Source organism: Rousettus aegyptiacus, unplaced genomic scaffold (assembly GCF_014176215.1).
Source record: "Rousettus aegyptiacus isolate mRouAeg1 unplaced genomic scaffold, mRouAeg1.p scaffold_m13_p_2, whole genome shotgun sequence".
Lineage (NCBI taxonomy): Eukaryota > Metazoa > Chordata > Mammalia > Chiroptera > Pteropodidae > Rousettus > Rousettus aegyptiacus.
This window is the reverse complement of record NW_023416295.1, coordinates 143,979,419-143,995,761: the sequence shown is the minus strand read 5'-3', so window position 1 is coordinate 143,995,761 and position 16,343 is coordinate 143,979,419. Positions and strand designations below refer to the sequence as shown.

The following is a 16,343-nucleotide window of genomic DNA, read 5'->3' as shown; positions in this document are numbered from 1 at the left end:
GTAACTTAGTAACTCACTACTTTTTTTTATTATTAGTTTCAAGTATATAGCACAATGGTTAGACATTTATATAATTTATAAAGTGATCCCCCCGATTAGTCTAGTGCCCATCTAGTTATTATAATATTAGTGACTACATTCCCTATGCTGTACTCCACATCCCCATGACTGTTTTGTAATGACTAATTTGTACGTCATCTCTTCACGTTTTTCACTCTGCCCCCCAACCCCCCTCCCTTCTGGCAATTGCAGTTTGTTCTCTGTATCTGCGAGTCTGTTTTCTTTTTGTTCTTTTTGTTGTTGTTGTTCCTTAGATTTTGTATATAAGTGAAATCATATGGTATTTGTCTTTCTATCTGACTTATTTCACTCAGCATAATACCCTCTAGGTCCATGCATGTCATTGCAGATGACAAGATTTCTTTTTTTAATGGCCGAATAATATTCTATTGTCCAATTGTGTATTGATGGACACTTACGTTGCTTCCATTTCTTGGCTATTGTAAATAGCACTGCAGTGAACATAGGCATGCATAAATCTTTATAAATTAGTGTTTTGATTTTCTTTGGATAAATACCCAGAAGTGTAATTGCTGAGTCATAAGGTAGTTCTATTTGTAATTTGTGAGAAACCTCCATACTGTTTCCATAGTAGCTATACCAATTTGCAATACCGCTAACAGTGTATAAGGGTTCCTTTTTATCCACATGCTTGCCAACACTCATTTCTTGATTTATTGATGATAGCCATTCTGACAGGTGTAAGAATGGGTGATAACCCATTATGGTTTTAACTTGCATTTCTCTGATGGTTAGTGACCTTGACCATCTTTTCATATGTCTATTGGCCATGTGTGTGTCCTCTTTGGAGAAATACCTTTTCAGGTCTTCTGTCCATTTTTAATTGGATTGTTTGGCTTTTTTTGGTGTTGAGTTGTATCAGTTCTTTATAAATTTTGGATATTAATCCCTTATCAGATGTATGTAGGCAGATGTCTTCTCCCATTCAGTAGGTTGTCTTTTCATTTTGTTGATAGTTTCCTTTGCTGTGCAAAAACTTTTCAGTTTGATGTAGTCCTAATTTGTTTACCTTTTCTTTTGTTTCCCTTGCCTGAGGAGAAAAAAAATTACTAAGAGCAATGTCAGAGAGTTTACTGCCTATGTTTTTTTCCAGGAGTTTTATGGTTTGGGGTTTTACATTTAAGACTTTAATCAATTTTGAGTTTATTCTTGTATATGGTGTAAAAGATGGCCTAATTTCATTTTTTTGCATGTATCTGTTCAGTTTTCCCAATGTCATTTATTGAAGAGACTATCTTTACCCCATTATATAGTCTTGCCTCCTTTGTCATATATTCAATGAGCATGTAGGCATAGATTTATTTCTAAGCTCTCTATTCTATTTCATTGATCTATGATCTGTTTTTATGCCAGTACCATGATTACTATAACCTGGTAGTATAGTTTGATATTGGGTAGTGTTATACTTCCAATTTTGTCCTTCTTTCTCAAGATTGCCTTGGATATTTGGGATCTTTTATGGTTCCATATAAATTTTTGGATTATTTGTTCTAATTCTCTGAAAAAAAAAATGCTATTGGTATTTTGATAGGGATTGCACTGAATCTATAGATTGCTTTGGGTAGTATGGATACTTTAACAATGTTGATTATTCTTATCCATGACTTATAATTTCCAGGTATGGATCTTTTACCTCCTTGGTTAAATCGATTCCTAGGTATTTTATTTTTTTGATGCCATTGTATTGTAAATGGGATTGTTTTCTTAATTTCTCTTTCTGATAGTTCATCATTGGCATATAAAAATGCAATGGAATATTAATTCTATATCCTGCTAGTTTACTGAATTCATTTATTAGTTCTAATAGTTGTTTGGTGGAATATTTTGTGTTCTCTATATACAGTATGTCATCTGTAAATGATGACCGTTTTACTATTTCCTTTCTAATTTGGCTGCCTTTTATTTCTCTTTCTTGTATGATTGCTGTAACTAAGACTTCCAATACTATGTTGAATAGAAGTGGTGAAAGTGGACATCCTTGTCTTGTTCCTGATCTTAAGAAAAACTCTTAGATCTTCCCTACTGAGTATGATGTTCACCGTAGGCTTAGCATATATGGCCTTTATTATGGTGAGGTATGTTCTCTCTATTCCTACTTTGCAGAGAGTTTTTATCATAAATGGATGCTGAATTTTGTCAAATGCTTTTTGTGCATCTATTGATACGATCATATGATTTTTACCATTCAATTTGTTAATATAATGTATCACATTAATTGATTTGCGGATATGAACCAACGTTGCATTTTACTTGACTGTGTTTCACCCCAAGTCCTGAGGCTGCCTGCTAGCTGTCTGTAAAGCTCCAAAGCTGAAAGTCTTTGGGTGGTACACGAGTTGGGTGGGGTGGGGACCCAGGGAATCACATGGGTAATGTGAGTAGATTTCACTTGTCTATGCAGATTCAGGTTTGGTGCCAGTGCTGAGCTCGGCCCACAGGAGTCTCAGATCTCACCACAGCCAGCTGCTGCCCATCTTGGGCTCTCAAACCCCAAGGCTTTTCAAGAGATACTGCAGCTACTGCCAGCTGCCTGCCATTGAAAGTCTCTCCTACGATGCACAACAGCAACCAGGCTGTGAGAGCTGAAGATTGTGGGCAACTGTCAAACGTGCCCCCTGCTGAGAGTACGGGGGAGGGGGGGTGCGGTACGGTTGGTTGCTGGGCAACAAACTTGCTGGGGCAATTTGTGGATTGGATAGGACACAGTCTCAGGGAGACAAGAGGTAGAGAAAGCTGATCATCAGGCCAAAGCAGATTCAGATTTGGTGCCAGTATTTAACCTCTGGCTTCTCACAAAAGTTACAGATCACATCGAGCCCAACTGCTGCCCATCTCAGCCCGCACACCCCGGTGCTGGTTGCCTGCCACTGAGTCTCACCAGGGATGCATGGGCCATATACAAGCTAAGGACTGTTTGCTGTCAATCTGCTAGCCTCAAAAATTTCAGGGTAAGGGTGGCTGCTGGGCAATGACACAGAGAGTTTTTATCATAAATGGATGCAATTTGTAGGTTGGATAGGGTGGGGTCTCAGGGAGACATGAAGTGAAGTGAGTAGATCCCAGTAGGCCAACGCACATTCAGAATTGTCCATGTAGGGGGAGGATTCTACACCGGCAAGGTGGAACTCACCTATAGCCTGCACAGGAGGAGAGAGAAAGGAACAATGATGGCTGTCCCTCCAGCCCTCGCCCCAATGCTGTGCAACTCAGTCTTTCCACGTATGTCTCTTTAGCTTCCCAAGCTGTTAACCTTCCACCGGAGCCCAGGGTGAGTGTTTGAGAGCGAGTGAGTGTGTACACGGGCCCTTTAAGAGGTATATCTGGATGTTTGGGTTCCTTCTATCTCACCCTGACAATCAGAACCCCACTGATTTTGTGCAGGGATAGGGACGCTCGTTCCTTCAGGGGAACTTCTGCAGCCACTATTACTCTCAGAGCTCAATTGCCATGCATGGATGCATGGCCAGCCCGTTTCATGGCTTGGCCCCTCCTACTTGCCTCAATGTGGCTTTTTCTTTATATATTTAGTTATATGTGATATACTTCTCTAGTCTTAGGTGAGTCTCCAAGTTGATTGTTTTATAATTTGATTGTAATTTTAATGCGGTCATGGGAGGAGGCAAACCCTGTGTTTACCTAACTCACCATCTTGACCCCCTTCTGTCAAAATTGGGTTTCAGTATTTTCATTATAACCTGATTTATGTCTAGCCTGATTTATACCTCCTCATTTACATACCATTTAACAGGTGATGCAAAGGCAAAATCTGGGACTTTTCAAATGATACCATAGGACAGCAACTGAAAATAATTGATCTCTCCCTATTTAGAGTCAACTTAATAAACTATGATAATTTAGCTGCACTGAAACATTCAGGACTGCCAGACATCTTTCTATATGGACAGATTCTCAGACAAGACTTCCAAATTACTAAATATTTGTTTACAGTAATTCCACACCTCTGTTCACTTTGCCTGAAGAGCACCTGCACTAATTTATAATATTCTTACTCTAAGGCTCTCCACAGGGGATCACTAATGATAGTCCAGGTGTGAGGGATAAAACTAGTTTTCCTGACATTTGACTCTGTGTAATTATTATAATTCCCTCGGCACAGATTCAAGTTATAATTGTTATGTTACATAAGATTGAAAAGGCAATGTTGTATTGGTTCATTTCTCTGAGCATTTCAAACACTGTCATCACAGGAACTTTAATGGTAATCATGGTCCATCTTTAAAAGACCTGAGTGAAAATTTTTTAAACACGAAAAGAATTTTTTTCCCTTAGAACGATAAAGCATTAGTTACATCCAAACCTACCTAAACTTCAATTTGAAAGAATTCAGCTTAGTTTCTGCCAGATTCGATCGTAATTTCCAGAAGCAGTTCTTAGAAATCATTCACATATTTTAAAACTAGATATTGATTTGAAGGTTTTTAATAGTTTGAAATTAAGCTGAAAATTTGGCATCTTTGAATGGTTTTCTCCATCACCAATTATTAATAACCGTTTATTGAAATTGGAATTGGATTGAATGGTTTTTCCTATGTGCCATCTGCTAATACTGAGAAAGAAAATGTTCTAATTCTGCTATTCATTTATGACAATGAATGAACTTGTTAATCATTTAAGCAAATCAGCTCACTATGGCTGCCCTTGCTAAATCCATGGAAGGGATTTGGAATTGGAGAAAACTGGGTTAAATTTCAATACTACCACTTATTAATTATGTGACCAAGCGAATTGTCTTCACTCTCTGAGTCTCGTAAAAATGGGGATAATACTTCATAAGTTGTTATAAGAATAAAAAGTTAAATGTTCAGCAGAATGCCTTGCACATTTGAAGCATTCCAAAAGTGATGATATTATTATTATTATTATTATTATTATTATTATTATTATACCTTTTCTTTGGTGGTTTATTTTACAATAAATATGGCAGTCCTTCATATCTTTCAAAACCATGGCAGAAATTTAACTCTCATACCAATATGCACCAATAAAATTGGCTAGAGTATCTTTTCAAATGAGTACTTTTACACATTGCTAGTAAAATTATATGTATGTTCCTTCTAAAAATCAATTTAGTAAAATATGTCAAAAATCTTAAATATATTCACATACTTCAGGTCAGTGTTTCCTTTTCTAATAATCTATACTAAGGTTTTAGTCATAAAGACATTCACTGAAGAATTATATATAAAACCAAAAGTCAGATTCTGATTTCAAAAAAAAAAAAAAGTCAAATTCTGATTACACTTTCTGATTTCAAAACTTACTACAAAGCTGCATTAATCAAGACAGTGTGGTACTGACAAAGGTTGACAGACAGTAATAAAATAGAATTGGGGATCCAAAAATACATTTACAGTCAATTGCTTTTTGACAAGGGAGAAAAGACAATTCAACGGAGAAAGAATAGTCTTTTCAACAAATGGTGGTGATAAACTAGATATCCACATGCAAAAGAAGGAAGGAAGATGGAACCCTTCCTCATACCATATGTAGAAATTAACCTCTAATGAATCACAGACCTGAATGTGAGTGCTAAAATTATAAAACTCTTAGAAGCAAACATAGGAGTAAATATTTGTGACCTTCAGTCAATCAAAGGCTTTTAAGACGTGACACCAAATGTGTGAGGGATAAAAGAAAAACAAATAAATGAGAATTAATCAAAATTAAAAACTTTTGTGCTATGAATGATACCATCAAGAAAGTGAAAAGACAACCCATAGAATTGGGGGAAGTATTAGCAAATCATATATCTGATAAAGGGTTTGTATCTAGAATATATATGTATGTGTGTATGTCTGTGTATCTTATGATTCCATAATAAAAAAGATAACCCATTTCAGAATAAGCTAAGGATCTAAATAAATTTACCCTGTCTCCTAAATATTAGAATTTTCCATTTTGGAGCTAAAGCAATGAAGAAAATATGTTTGCTTTTTATTTGTTTGCTTTTTGTATAACTCTAAACCAGTTCAAATTAAAAAAAATTTTAATTTAAAAAATATGTTTAAATATTTTTAATTATTTGTTGTCATATAGATTAAAAAATGGTTGCTTAAGCTAAAGTCAAACTCATTTTGAGTTTGTAGGCATAATTATTATCTTCACCACATGATTTTATATTTCTTTTTTTAAAGCAGGCATTTTCTACTCTTGAAATATGAGTATATTTAACAAGTTACCAAAGAGAACCGTTGTTATAACTCAAATAGATAGCAATAGTATTGATTAAATTTCATCACTATCACTCCAAATTCTTCTGACAGAGCATGTGCAATAATGTGGTTTTATTTAGTTTCCCCACAAATAATATATATATATAATATATAATAATATATATATATATATGCCAGAGCATGTGCAATAATGTGGTTTTATTTAGTTTCCCCAAACAATAATAATATATATATAATATATTATTTATATATATATATATATATATATATATATATATATGCCTTACTGTTAAATTATACACCTGAAACTTGCTGGATTTTGTTAACCAATGTCACCATGATAAATAAATAAATAAATAAATAAATAAATAAATAAATAAATAAATGAAAAGTTTCAAAGAAATAAATAAATAAAAATAAAATAAAATGATATTTAATTTATTCTTCCTGTTTCTTAGATCACTATGACTTAAAAGCATGGGTTCATGTTTTTTTCCGGAAGATTATGAGCATAACCACAAAGAGTATCACAGAAAATACACCTATAACATTGCTATGCTTTTAGCGACCATCTCTTGAGACACTGATCATATTCTGGTTTGTATTGCCATTATTTTGTTTAAAAACAGGCATGTCATGTCTGTTTTTTTATTCTCCACAGCACCTACTTATGCACATTGTAGATACTCACTAAAAATTGGTTAAACGACTGACCAAATAAATGAATAACTAATGACTGCAGCCATACTCGTACTTAGAAGAGAAGAATGAAACAAAACCACTTCTATGCCTTTTCCAGATGAAATTAAAAACTAGGTTCTTATGGAAGTAATATAGATTACACTATGACTAAAGTCCTTCTCAATTAATTTTACTCTTGAAAGCACAAATAAAAAGAGAAAAAAAGTATGTGTGTGTCTCTTAAATTTCTTTGAAGGTTTTTTATTATTCTGATGTAGAATGAATGACTTACAGAGTTTGGGGGAGGGGTTCAGAGTTGAAGGTCTTGGGGAGGGTTGTTTTAACATTGAATTGCATTCTCTAATCCCTTCTTTATACACACACACACACACACACACACACACACATGCACAAAGGAAAAAAAAACTTGGCTAAATCTCTTAATTATTAGCATTTCCGTTTATCTAGTCATAAAAGATATAAACCTAGGGTTTATTCTGGGTCTGGCATTGGAAATAATAGGTCTGTTTTCGTAGATAACATTTTATTGAAACACATCAATACCCAATTGTTTATGTGTTATTAATGACTGCTCTCACAATACAAGGCAGAGTTGAATGCAATAAAGGATGTGTGGCCCACAAAACCTAAAATATTTTCTATTTGTCCCTTTATCAAAAAAAGTTTGATGCCCTCTGTTTTAGACCATTCTCTTTCTTTCTTTCTTTTCTTTTCTTGGGTCGGGGAGGTGAGGGCTGGGAGAGGAGAGGGAGAGGAGAGGCGATGCTATTAGAGGGGAGGGGAGGGGATTGGAGAGGGGATGGAGGGGAGGGGCGGGAGTGCAGGGAGGAGTGAGGGAGGACGGGAGAGGGAGGAGGGAGGGAGGAGGGAGGAGGGAGGGCTTTCTTTGCTTTCTGTTCGTTCTATCCTCTCATCTTTCTTTCCTTCTACGTCCTCTCTCTCTCTCTCTCTCTCTCTCTCTCTCTCTCTCTCTCTCTCTCTCTTTCTCTCTCCTCCCTCCCCCAAAAGCTGCCTATTATTCCTCCTATATATTTCTCAAATTCAACCCTACCACCTATCAAACTTTGTGTCTCATCATCTCTCATCCGGACTTTTGCAACAGTATCCTAACTCCATCCTCTATCTACTACCAGAGTGATACATTTAAAACACACGTTTGACTGTTATACTGTTGGGAAACAATTCTTCACAAGTCTCTAACATATCTGCACATCTTATGTGCAGAAGTACTGATGGTTTTTGTTCCATACTGTCTTTTCGAGAATATCTGTATAGCAAATATCCTTGGAAGATATAATGTCTCCCTCTAGGACAGAGAGCAGATTTGTTTGCTATCCAGTATAATGAAGATAATATGTCCCTCCAGATCAAATGTTGGGCAGGTTTACACACATCACCCTTATAAAATATTGGGGAATCCAAAGCCTGGGTTTTCTTGGCAGTGATGCAAACCCACTGTGTGCACAACATCCACCTGTGTCCACCTTCTTATCTCCCCCATGGAACTTAGCAGGCAAGAAGAACCAATACAAACTGAACCTCATGCTACCTGTCGTATCATGAGTAAAAAAGTCTTTTATCTCTGACCCCAGAGCCTTGTGTCCAAGCATTCTTGAAACTATAGCAAGCTAACTTGTTAGGTGCCTTAGCCTAGCATATGAGACCCTCAGTGTCTGAATGGACCTGTCCCTCTAGCCTCATCCTCTACCATCCCCTACCTCATAATGTTTACTCATGGTCCATAGCTGTTTGTGCTCGCCAATTAGCACATCCTATTCTGTGTCTTCCCATCTTAGCTCCTGTCCTTTGTGCCTGAAATGCCTTCCCAACCACTTCTTTTCTTTTCGCAACTCCAGGCTTTTTTAGCCTGTAACCTCCTTCTCATACTATAAACACAGTTCAGATATTATCATCATCCGACAGCATCCATCCATCCATCCATCCGTCCACCCATCTATCTATCCCCAGGCTAAATTCAGAGCCTTTCCTTTGGATTCCCAGGGCACCCTGAGAGCAAATCTCTCATATCATTGTCATATTTTTTTTAAATGACCATTGTGTGCTTCTCTCACTCATCAGACCCTGAGTTGCTTAAATGAGCAGGTGGTTTCTTCTTCATCTTCATATCCTCAGCTCCTCCTTTGATACCAGCACCTATATATGTTTAGTAAGCTCTTATTGAACTAATTGGAACTAAAATAAACTAAACCAATACATTAGCCCTGATACCTTTAATTCTCACTTTGGAGAAAAAAACAGTCCCCTTCATTTGTACTACTAAACTGGAAAAATCGCTTTTCTGCTTCCTTTTTAAATACTATTTTCTCTCTTAGAATATGATTCATTATGATTAACCTAATAGAAGAGGAAAAATTTAAGAAAATGTTCTATAGAGGATTGATATTTTTCCAAATCTAGTTTTATTCTCCAAATTGTATTGAATTAGTCAAATGCTTCCTCATATCAGTAACCGAAATGAAAAGCAGTCCAATTATTTAATGCTAAACACTCAAAGAATGTGCTGAATAATGCCAGAGAATATATGCCATGTGGATAGACCCAGCATGGCCAGAGAGCTCTGACTCTTGGCGGGGGGGAGTGGGGAGGGCCTTGTTAGGGACTGTCCTATCAGCTCTAGAGGAAATAATTTCTAGTCTCTAATTAATTGGGTGAGACAAGGTATCACATTCTGGAGAGAATGTCCCCATCAGTTTTTTAAGGACCATCTTATGTAAAGTGTATGCTGATAAATTCATTTTTTAAAATTTATTATTATTATTATTATTTATGCCTACAGTACCTGGTCTTCCTAGGTAATCTCCCATCCAAGTACTAACCAGGCCCAACCCTGCTTAGATTCCGAGATCAGACATCGGGCTTGTTGGCTTGTTCAGGGTGGCATGGCTGTAAACCATGGACCGTGGCTCCACTGGGGTGCAAACCCAGGACCTTCTGCATAGAAAACAGACATGCTAACTGCTACACTATAGAACTATCTCTGAAATTCATTTTGAAAAGCACATAGAGAGCTCTGGCACCAGGCTTTTAGAACATCCCCAAATATACTGTTGGTAGCACTTAAGGAGTTAAAAAATGGTGGAGACTCTTTGCCATTCCCTTGATTTCTAGGGAAGGACTTATGCTTTTAAAAAGAATAATAATAAAGATGAAAGCAAAAGAAAAAGAAGGTGGAGAGAAGAGACCATTGTTGCTGGCGTTCTACATTTTTAAAAGCTCCTTTATATGGTCTCGCTGATGCAAATAAAATAATTCCAGGCAATGTTGTTTCTTATCTAGAGGCTAGCATTGGTTTGCTGAGGCTTGCAGATATTCCCCACAAGCTCAAATGAACCCATCCACACTGCAGTAAGTAGACTGAACACTGCACCATGCATTCCAACCAAGGAATGTAATGCCTAATGAAACCTGGCTAAAATATTCCTACATTAAATATTTTATTTGGTATAGTATCTATACACACTCTGAGGAAAAATCTTGTCTCAAAGCTTTCCATTGACCTTTCAAGACAACATAATCTCTCCTCCGTCTGAACCTGGATTAAGAAATTCAACCTGAACAAATCAACCAATCCTAGAACAGCTGTCATCAAAGACACTAATTTTTTTTTTTAATATGGTGGTAGAAAAGGAACATGTTCTGCCTTCACTTCAAGCTACATTACAAAACCAAAACTATCCCTCTCCTTAGTTCAAAAGCAGAGCCCTAGACTAAACTCAAAACCATACTGCATCCAGACAACTGCTCCACAAAAACCATCTCATCCTTCTCTGAATCCCTTGCTTGCTACCAGCGGGAAGTATAGCGTGTCAAACTACATAAATATAATCCACCAACATCTTAACAAATTAAAGACTTGAGAAATACATATTTAGACTTCATTTTCGTGGGAGTGATTCCAGAATTTAAAATGTATTACTAAAACATTTGGTTATAAAAAAAAAAAGTACAGAAAAATATTTACTATGAGAACATATTTCCCATCATTTTGAGACTATTTTGGTATTAAATAGAAATTCTAAAAACTCCTAGTCTTTTTTGCTTTCTTATAAAATCTTATAGTTAGCATTTCTTTTTCAAGCAGCAGGAAAACCTTTCAACAAACTTAGGGCAATAATACAAGTGTATAGTCTATGTCAAAAGATATCAGTAGTAGCATATGTATACATACACACAGGTATACACATACACATGTGTATATCAAAACGTTTTTGTCTTTTCCTTAAATCAAAATTTTATGAAGGAAAAAGTTCAGGACCCTAAAAACTAATTAATGTATTCATCATCAAAATTCTAAGTGTACAAATGCTCAGTAGGAAAATATGTTCAAAACAGCTAGAAAGTAGCTTTCCAGTAATGTTGACAATGCAAGATTATCACAATATTTGCAAAAGACAACAGCAACAAAAGAAGACTTGCATATATAATTCATTTGCTTTAATTTGTCTTTGATCATCAAGGGGATTAAATTCATTTGCATCAGTCTTTGGTGTTAATCCTGAATTTATTAGCTCCTTTCCAGCATTGTTTTAGAAGTACTTACTGTTTTTCTCTCTAGGTGTTCTGAGATTTTAACCTCATAGGTCCCAGGATGTTTCAGCAGAATATCAAAGTAAAATCACCATTCTTTCAGGCTTGGATCCCTAGGGCAGCTGCGACCAGATTTGTTGTAGGTTGTCCCAGGCAGCCGCTGTGCTGGTAGTTACAGTGGAGAATGTTCTCCATTTAATTGGGCATGATCAACTACGTTAGGTATGAGTAAATAACAGGCAAGGTTGAATAGCCACTGCATTCAAAACATTTATTGTATGAAAGTTCGTGCTTGACTGGCTCAAATATGCTTATTGTAATAGCTAAGGAAAAGCATTCAGATGGAATCTGGTTACAAAAGTATGGTGACAATTGAAAATTTTGTAGTTTATCTTTATTCTGCATATCATTACCCCCTCCCTGACTAACATTTCCTGTGTTTTAAGGATGACCATTTTAAGATAAAAGTTCTGGGCCTGTAGGATGCATGACATAAAAGGTTGTTTTCATGGTTGTTTAGCAGTTCTACTATCAGAGACGCTAATTCTTCTGACTCATCACAGCTTTTTAATTTTCTCTCTCAAGAGTTCTACCGTATCTATCATACATTAAGAGTGCAGTATATTGATGTTTTTCAGTTTTATTTTACAGATTCATTTTAAATTTAAATTCTTATCATGGTTGCATCCTTTAATTGTTGGTTGGCATTACAGTGTTTTCTCCAGTGCAGATAGAAAGCACATGCGTTTCAGTACTCCTGAGAATGGTCTTTTTTGAAGGAAAATCCCACTCATTCTAAAGCAGGAGTTTTAATGACAAGGCAAGGATTTAAAGCAAGGATTTAAAGACTTGCAAATGAACCATAAGAAACTAGAAAAATATCATATTTATAGTCAGTGGTGCAGATACAACAATTTGGTGTTTATTCCTATTTTTTTATGACAAAGGAAACACGAATATAAATTAGTCCTATGTTTCTTAGGAAAAAAACAGCAGCAGTCTATAATTAAGGACCATATATTTTTATTTTTAGACCTGAAAAATCTAAGTTACTAACTGAAATAAAAAATTCCAGCTATGGCTAACCTGTTTTTAAAAAGACACACAACCAGCATTATTTAAGATTGGCTTGTTTCTATCCAGTCTGCTGGAAATGTTCAAAACCAGTAATAATATTTGTTTTCTGAATGCAAAGGGCTCGGTCTTGTCATCAAATTTTTTTCCTATTTATCTAGATTTATCTGTCTAGAGTCTTGTCTCCAAATGCATTTGCATCTACACCAATCATATCTTGACACATTTTATGTTTGCATATTAGATTATTCTACTGTGCTGTTAAAAATTCATCTTCAGTAAAATGAAATTGGATGATTCTAACCTTTTATGTTCAAACTTTCTATGATTTAGAATTTTCAAGGAAACAGGTTTCATTTCCATTTTATGGTTTACGAACCTCAAAATCTTTCTTAATCATTTCTGCAGTAATGACTGAGGCCTTTTGCTGTTGTTTACATAGGAAATGCAGTTGGTATTGGGACAGGAGAGGGCACAAGTTGTGACAGGTACAAACGAATTTTAAAAGAAGTACTAACAATGGTCTAAGAAGCAGAAGTTTTCTAATTCTTTGCTGTTAAGTTAAAAGTGATATGAGCTAATGAAAGCAGCAAATCTAAGTATGACATGAACAGAGGGACTCAAAATATTAAAAGTCAGAAAATAAGAAGTCCCTTTAACTAGACTGTAAGAGGTAGCACCATTTTCAAAAGAAGCTGAACTTCCAAAGAAACACACAAGTCCACTGATATCCCCACACAAAGCTGTTTCGGGAAAGAAGCAAGAAGAAAACTGTCCATATTCTAGCAATGACTGAAGCTCCTATGTTTTATACACAGGAAGATGAGTGAGAGAATAGAGGTTTTCACATCTATCTATATTGGTTTAAGAAATTTAACAGTTTGATTCACTATCCATGTTTTTGTATTATTCTGTTTTATTATAAATGCATGTGAGATATAGTCTCCTAGATATACACCAAACTCTTTATCACGTTGACTAATTCAGAGGAACGACATTGTGAGGAACGGGATGATGAAAGATGGCCACTTTTTAATTTTTTTAATTTTTATGATTCTAGATTGTTTAATTTTTTATGTGCATGTATTTTAGGTACTAAAATGTATATCTGTTTCCTTTGTAACTCATAAAGAGAAAATATGATATACCCTAGAGTTTAAAAAACAATCTTTCATGGCCATCTATGCTAAGAATTAATTTAAGCTGAGCTAGACCCTTGTGGTAAGTTTAAAAACTAAAACCTCTTACCTTTAGTTATTCAATGAATTTTTCTCCAGAACAAATCATTTGAAAGTGAGATTCTAACATAATATGGACAGGTAATATATTGTTTCTAATGTTACTGCCCTTTTTTTATTAATAAAAATGCAGCTCAGTACTTAATCACTGCCTGCCAGGGAATACACAATCAAAATATAGGATTTATTAATTTCCCCAAGAGCATGCCACAGGCAGGAGCCTCTGAGATTTCTTTTACTTTCCTTGTTTGCATTTTCAGTGATAGAAAATACATGTACGTGGGCACAGAGCCTAAAGACTCACAATTTACAATATTTGAGGTACAGGATAAGCCAGAGATTGAAGTTGCTGTAAGCAGCCACTACTGTCTTTGGCATTCCCTTCTAAGTTCTATCACCCCTCAAAAACAATAATCATCTCTTCTTCCATTTGGTGCCAGCCATACTGCTAGACACTGCATATACATCTCGTATACAGCGTATCTAAAGTATAACTTACTCAACTCTCATCCTTTACAAAATGTTGCAGATTGAAATCTCTAGGACACAAATTCTACAACAGAAATCTGTACACAGGATATTACAGGGTGTGCTCATAGAGTCAACATCTGTACAGATGTGAAGGAAGCGGGATTGTGCAGAGCCTCATCCAGTCCTAGGACAAACTCTGAAGCTGGAATTTTCCTGCAAAATGGTCCCAAATTAGACCAAGTTCAGACATTAGTCTCCTGCACTGGCCAGTCTTTAGATGTAGGCAGAGGCAGCACCTTGGGCAAAGTGACTCTGGCCCAGCACAGTCACCAGAAAAGGGATACTCAGCTGCAAGAAGTCTGCCATCATACTCCCAGCAGCTGAAAGAGTGAGTCCTTCCATCCTGAAGGGTGGATCTGAGCAGTGTTCCACAGCACATGATGCAAATATACCCACCTCTTTCTGCAATAGAATGTTGGCACTTATCAGAATAAATCATTTAACTGAGACTGTTTTTTCTGTTTGGCTCATTTGTACATTCTTAATATGTCAACATACATAAATTTCTCTAGTCTGAGGGTCCCCAACCCCTAGACCATGGACCAGTACTGCTCAGTGGCCTGTTAGGAACTGAGCCTCACAGCAGTGGGTGAGCAGCAAGCAACGGAGCGAACCTTCATCTGTATTTGCAGCCAGTCCCCAACACTAGCATCACTGCCTCAGCTCCACCTCCAATCATCAGGCATTAGGTTCTCATAGGAACACCGATTCCTGGTGCCAGAAAGGGTTGGGGACCACTGCTCTAGTCCATTCATTAATTATTTCCGTTTGGTTCAATTCAACAGCTATGTGTTGAGTACCGACAACATGCAAAGCACCTAGCTCTGGTGGTACAAGAATAGATAAGGCATAATGCAGGAAAATGATAGTCACATCATGAAGTATTTATTGAGCTTTTACCACATAGCAGCTACTGTGAATCTCATTTAATTCTCTAACAACCTCCTAAATTAATTCTATTTTAATCTCCATTTTTCAGCTGGGAGACTCATGATTAGAGGGGTTTAGTAACTTTCCCACGGTCACTCGGCTAATAAGGTTTGGAGCAGGGTTTGAACCTAAACAGAATGACTCCAGAACTGAGCCCCTAACCAGCAGGGCTGGACAGTCGGAGAAAAATCCTGAAAGTAGTGATCCTGAGAGTAGCTTTGTGTGATAATTAGGATTATCAGGTGAATGAAGGTTAAAGAGCATTCTAGGCCGAGAGACCATCACAGACAAAACAAGAAAGTGAGGTACCACAAGTAATTCAAGGTTACTAAACATAAAAGTGCAAAGCAGGGAGTGGCAAGAGGGAAAATAGGGGCCAAGTCACGGTGAGCTGGCTATGCCCTGCTAAAGAATGTTTGCTTAATTCTAGGAAAGAAAACAACAACAACATAGATGATAAAGGCCCTGTTCATCCCTCTGGCAACCAAATCAAAGTTGTGACGAAAACGAGGAGCAGCAGCAAGAAAAAATCTCCTGGGATCTAGATGAACAAGCCATACAACTAGGGAGAAATCCAAGAAAGCACCCTGCAACGGCAGAAGGTAGGTCGGGGCGAGGACGAGGGGCTGCCTGGTCCTGAGCAGCTGAGCGAGACGGAGGCTGTGGCAGATGCCTCTTAAAGGGGCCACATCCACAAGCGGATTTTTACAGTGACAGACCTGCTTGCTCTGAGCACGAGTGCCGGTTGGGCTGTATGTGGGGGGCCTCAGGGACTTACTGAGAGACATTGTTGGAATGAGGGCCAAGGCAAGACTTGCTCTGTATAGAAGTGCCAGCGGTATCTATTGTTTCCTATTGAGCCCTCCTCCCAGTGCGCGGACACAGTGCTGTCATAGCCCTGACATCATCAAACTGGATAACAGATGTCGCTCCACCCAGAGGATTCCCTGAAACCCTGCCTCCCCCAACTCACGGCCCCACCCAAGCCACATTCAGATGAGTCCTCAGCGAGTCAGGTGCTCCTTGCTGAGCAGTGTCTAGACTC

General features: G+C 37.1%; 1 protein-coding gene and 1 pseudogene across 3 annotated transcripts in view; both read right to left on the bottom strand.

Moving 5' to 3' along the window:
* The window catches only part of LMNTD1 (lamin tail domain containing 1), a 237,692-nt gene extending 225,831 nt beyond the window's left edge, over positions 1 to 11,861 (bottom strand). For all 3 annotated transcript variants that reach the window (XM_036237235.1, XM_036237233.1, XM_036237234.1), the window contains exon 1: positions 11,539 to 11,861. The gene's annotated coding sequence lies outside the window, so the exon portion shown is untranslated. The remainder of the gene's footprint in view (positions 1 to 11,538) is intronic.
* On the bottom strand, positions 9,766 to 9,889 carry LOC118614235 (annotated as a pseudogene).
* Positions 11,862 to 16,343: the final 4,482 nt, after the last annotated feature.